This window comes from Lonchura striata, chromosome 2, assembly GCF_050655825.1.
Source record: "Lonchura striata isolate lonStrDom1 chromosome 2, ASM5065582v1, whole genome shotgun sequence".
NCBI lineage: Eukaryota > Metazoa > Chordata > Aves > Passeriformes > Estrildidae > Lonchura > Lonchura striata.
This window is the reverse complement of record NC_140704.1, coordinates 101,215,298-101,220,947: the sequence shown is the minus strand read 5'-3', so window position 1 is coordinate 101,220,947 and position 5,650 is coordinate 101,215,298.

Sequence of the window (5,650 nt, the reverse complement as noted above, 5' to 3'; positions counted from 1 at the left end):
GCTGCTGTCTTCACAGGTGTTTATAGCTATGGCCCTTTGAACTGATTTTCTACAGTACCAGGCTATTTAACCTGTTTTAATGTTTCTTTTTCCTATCTGTCTCCCTTACTTCTTCTTTTCTGTTTCTTTAAATGCTCAGTTTTAGTTATATTTCAAACCCTTAGTTTAGCCCTTACCACCTACCACTCCTTCCAAGTGGCCATTTTGTCTCTAACTGAAAATAAAATTATTCCAACACATTGGAGAGAAAGCACAGAACATTTTTGATAATCATATGAAAAAGTGCGTAGGCTGTTAAGGATCTTTCTTCTAATACATTATGGCAAATACACTCCCAGCACAGGATAAGGAGATTTGTTACCATTAAAAGGTATTTCAGTTCAGAGAGAGAATAAAATAATCCACTCCAAAGAGCTGTGTTCTGGGTGATTACATTTTGACCTCAATTCCTGCTATATTCCCTAGTGACTTTGTCCATACATTTCTCCTGCTGGGACCTAGTCGAACACCACCTAAAATTAGATTTTTCTATTGATTTTTATGATCATTTTCTTCTTAAAATCAGTTGTTTTTACTTCCAAAAACAAAAAAAAAAATCCACTCCAACTGTTTGTCATACTATATTTTGAAAAGCATATTGGAGAAATCTCACAATGTTAAACTGCATGTTTAACCACACAGAGACTCAGTAATACTCATAGAAGAATACAAATCCTTATAATCCATTGCTGTGCTACAATTTTTTTATAATTTTATTTTTACAGTATGCAAACGTGTGTTGCTAAGAAAGTTAGCTTTAAAAACAGTATTTATGGTGTTTTTGTGACATCTCAATCATATTGTCCCATAAAACTGTGTAAAAATGTTTTATTCAAAATGGAGAGGGAGGATTGTTGTCATTATATGATAAATGTGATAAATAGAAACAATGCAATGGCACATTACTGTCAAGAAACACCCAAAGTGAGCAGAGAGAATTTTTCTCCTATACATCTCCCGAGACAGAGAGACAGCCACAGGCTGCACAGAACCCCAAAAGATCCCCACAGGCTGTGCCAGCTGCTGGCAACCTCCTGCTGTATGGCTCCACTCCTTCTCTTATATTAATAAGCATTTTTTTTCAGGGATGCTTTGCCAACCTTTAATTATTGCAGAATAATTTTGGACAATGCAAGATTTTTCACTCCAGTGTAGCAGTTATTAGGTCAGAAACCAGCATGCAGGTGAATTTAATATTCCTTTTTAAAACTTATTTTTAATGCTAGAAATGGTACATCTTGCAGGCATGAAGCAACACCACCAGAGGTTCTAAGGAACAGTCTCCTGAGCTGTGGACTAATGAGCAGCTGATGTCTTAATTTACACAAACAGGTGAAAAATCACACCAAAACTTTTAGAAAAAATGAGAATTCCAGTGACACTGCTGCTACCTGCAGGAGAAGCTTGTGTTAGCCCTTGAAACTTCACAGTTATTTGCCATTTATGAAAAACTTAGAAACTGCAGAGCATTTAATTGTATAGGCACTAAAGCCTGTTAGTAGATCTACAGAATTCACAGAATCATGAAATTGTTAGGGTTGGAAGAGACGTCTGAAGATCATTAGTCCAACCCCCATTCACCAAACTTGATTCAGGAAAACTCTGAAGTTCAGATAAAGTAGTTTTAATTGGAAGCAACTAAAAGTTTTTATTCAGGTACTGTTACTCAACTGAGAAAGACATCTATCTTTCTGGAAAAATATCCTAATGGGCAAGAAAATCTCTTGCTGAGGAGTGAGTCACTCTCCAGCTGCCACAGCAATGTGATGAAGTCCTTCTGCAAATCCTCAGTTACAGAGTCCTAGAATGGAAATCAAGAAGAAAGACAATTTTCCTTATCCTGATTTGGTGAAATCACCTCAGAAGTGTAATCACTTTGAGCTTGTCTACAAGACTTTAAGCTTGTATTTATGTGATGAGCACTACTATGCTGATGCTTGCATGTTGATTGGAGTTGCCCCAGTTGAGAGTGCATCTTTCTCAACTCACCTACATGTCAATAGAGATGACAACTGCATTCTCTCAAAAGAGTTATTTTTGGGTTCATTTGTTTTGTTGGGGTTTTTTTGTTCAGATATCAAAATGGTGTCTGAAGTCAGTGACAACCTGTGACACAAAACAGAAAATAAACTGAGGAACTATTACTTTGTTCTTAAACTCAATTAGGAGACATATCTAGACTGGCCAGAAAGTTCTCAATAACATGCATTTTATTACCTTTGGATCTAAAATACAGACACAGGTGATCCTGTAACTTCCAGTATGTTTAAGATAGTGGGCCACAGGCTGAGGACATCCCCCCATCTCCTTTTCTTTGTCTCTCTGAAGCTCTGCACTGCCACTTAGGGTTAGTGAAAGATATTTTAGGGAGGGAGAGTATTTGGGTTTAAAAAAATTCTCCTTGCTGCTGCTGACCTCATTTGTATTTCAACTCCAGGTCAGAATTCTGAAGATATTCTCAATTAGGAAGCATTACTAAAACTGAGATTTTAAAGAAAGATCTGCAACAACAGTGGAAATTTGCAAGTCACATATGTGAACTAAATCATGTATTACCTGCCATATATGAAGCACTGGGAATTGCCATCCTGTGCTCTGCTCAGCAAAGACTTACATGTACATAGTAAATGCTAAGGACTGGGATTTAAAAACACACAGATTTATATTATAGGCCTGTTGGCAAGCAATCAAGAAGCTGGAATGATGACATAACATCCAGATTGACCATTCAAAGTAATTCCATGTGCTTTGTTTATGAGGAATGAGGCTATCTGTGAACCTAAGCCTGTAGGTTGGCTGTAAATTCAACACAGACTGATACTCCATTTTGGATGCCTGAAAGCAGGTGCTGTAAAAATTCTCCACTTCCAGTGAAAATGCAACCAGTTTTCCATGTTCTCTTTTTTTTTTTTGGAAAAGGTTGTGGTGGCTGGTTGGAGGAGGAGTAGAGATGAATATACCCTGAATACCAAACTCAATTATAAATTCTCTACTGCCTAATGTTCAGCACTAAAATACCAGCTATAAAAATAAAGATGTGCCCAAGAATAGCTGGAACTGAGGCCAGAGGACACACACAGACCCTCAATCATAAGGCCAAACCCTTATGTGTTACAACACAGGGAGACTAACCAGGTCTTAGAAATGCTCAGAGGCCACACAATTCCTGAATGAGGTTAGGTAACCACAAAAAGATGATGATGATGAGGTGATAAATGTAGAATGCACATCTTCAACAGGGCAGCCCAGGAGCCAAGAGGAGCCTACAAGGTCCGCAGTGTTGTGAAATTGTATTTCAACTCCTTCTCTATCCCAAAGCGATGGCAGCATGACTGCTATCTCAGCAGTGGAGCAGTGAATGATTACTTTAGGAGCCATCTTGGAGAGCTGAAGGAATTTTTTTTTTTTTTTTTATATAACCAGAACAAACCTCAAGTGAAGAGTGCCCCCAGACTCCCCAGTGGACAGCAATCTTTCTGTGGCTGCTAAGCATTTTTTTTCTCCCCTAGAAGACATTAAACTATTCCTCTGAAGGAAAAACAGATCTGAGAAGCTGTCACAGCAGCTTCTACTTTACTGTGAAGGGAAATCCTTAAAAAAAGCTGGGCTGAAGTCTCAAGTATAGAAAACTCTCCTCCCCAGTCTGGCTAGTACTGCTGCCACAAGCCCATAATTGCTGTAATTTGCAAGTTTGGTATGGAGGGGAATCAATGAAAAACATAATCCAGGGATGTGTAGTTGCTGAGTGAGGAGAATCCATAAATCCAAATTGCTGGAAGAGCAAAAAATAGTCCCTTTCTCATAAATGAAGTATTTTTCCTGAGGATTTTCAAGTAGACTTGAAAACCTATTACTCAAAGGTTTGAAAACTTCATCAGTAAGTCATGACTAAACATCTCTATTTGCATGAACACACACAATCAAAATGAAATTATTTAAACTTAATCTACAATATTATACCACTTAAGTGAAAATTATTTCTGTGAAAGTTTTGAACATGCACTAGATGACACATCCATCTTAAAAAAGAATCTGAAAGCTTCATTATTAGTGGATTTTATGCACTTACCTCTTTTGAATTTAATAACTTCTTTCTTGATTACAAGCTTATCATAAAAGATAAAGCAACCAAGTAACAGCATGATATATCTGCAGTTAGTGCAAATGGTAATTGAATTCTCCTGAATAAGGATTTTCAAGAGACTCCTAGCTTGCATGGCTGTGCCTTTTATTAGGGAAACTAGATGAAAGTTGAATACTACCTTTTAAATTCTGTAGCTTGTTCAGGAAATCCTTCTCCACTTTAATTGCACTTTCCTATGTAAACTAAAAAATTATTTTACAGTTCTTAGAATTTGAAGGTATTTAAGGGTTTCATTTTCTTTGAAAACACAAACATGACAAATACTCCATCCTTCAAGATAGATGGATCTCCAAAATTTGGAAATTAACTGTGAATAAAGTCTAAATATGTAAATATTTTTTCATGAAGTTGATTAAGACTAAAGGTTATTGTGAGGCTATTTATGGTAGTCTAAGTGCCAGTGAACAGGAAATATAGGGTCATTTACATTTTATAACTCACTTCATTAACATGCAGGAAGGCAGGATGCAGCCACTCAATGTTCCCAGTTTTCAACAGAAAATGTGATGGAAGGAAGTGCTGTCCTTTAAATAAAGACATAAAGCCCTTTCCTTAATCCTGAAGGAGGAAAGCTTATACACGATATGAATATAGATTTTAGCCCTTAGAGTTTAAAAATTGTTTGATTTTCCAGAATTGCAACACCAAACATAAGTATTTACTTATGACATTGCTACAATTGCTTCCCACAACTGTAAATTGTTGCAGAATACTGAGAAAATAACTCATTTTGGGATAAGCACAGCACTAAGGCTTACTATAACAACAAATGTATTAGCAATTTACCTAGATTTTTCAATATAGTTTCTTCAAGAACAATCACAGCTTAGTAAAATAAAAATGCTTAATGGAAAACAAGCATCCAGATCTTCTATGGCCTTATTATATTGTACTTGCACTTCATGGAAGTCATGAAACTGCAGCCCTCATTCTCCTCATGAGATCCATGAGAATTTCTATGCTTTGAATGAGCTCTTCCCATCCTTGCAGGAGTGGTTACCTCCATTAGAATTCATTTGGCATTGACTGCTCTCATTTTTTGTCCTTTTGGAACAGAAAAAATTGCAAACAATCTGCATTCTGACTTAGTGACTTATTTGTGAGAAAGATCATTGGGGTGAGTATGATGAAATATAAGTCTCTGAAGAGAATTAGCACTTGGTAGTCTGAGGGGAAGAGACCTCACACTTGCAAGCCCAGTCAGCAAATGCTGACTTGCAGAGTTGTCTCCTCCCCTGCAGCTGAGTGTTCTGCAATAAATACCATGGGATGAGCATGACAGCATTTAACAAGTGTTTTGCAAAACACAGTAATTATACAGTACAGTAAGTGGAAAAGAATCAAGTTTTCGTGGTCCATCCTTGTTCTTTGTTTGGTGGAGGGATGGGAGATCAGCCAATAATTACATTTCTAGTAATGACAACCTAGCCATAAGCATCACACTTATGGTCAGCTGAATTATATCAA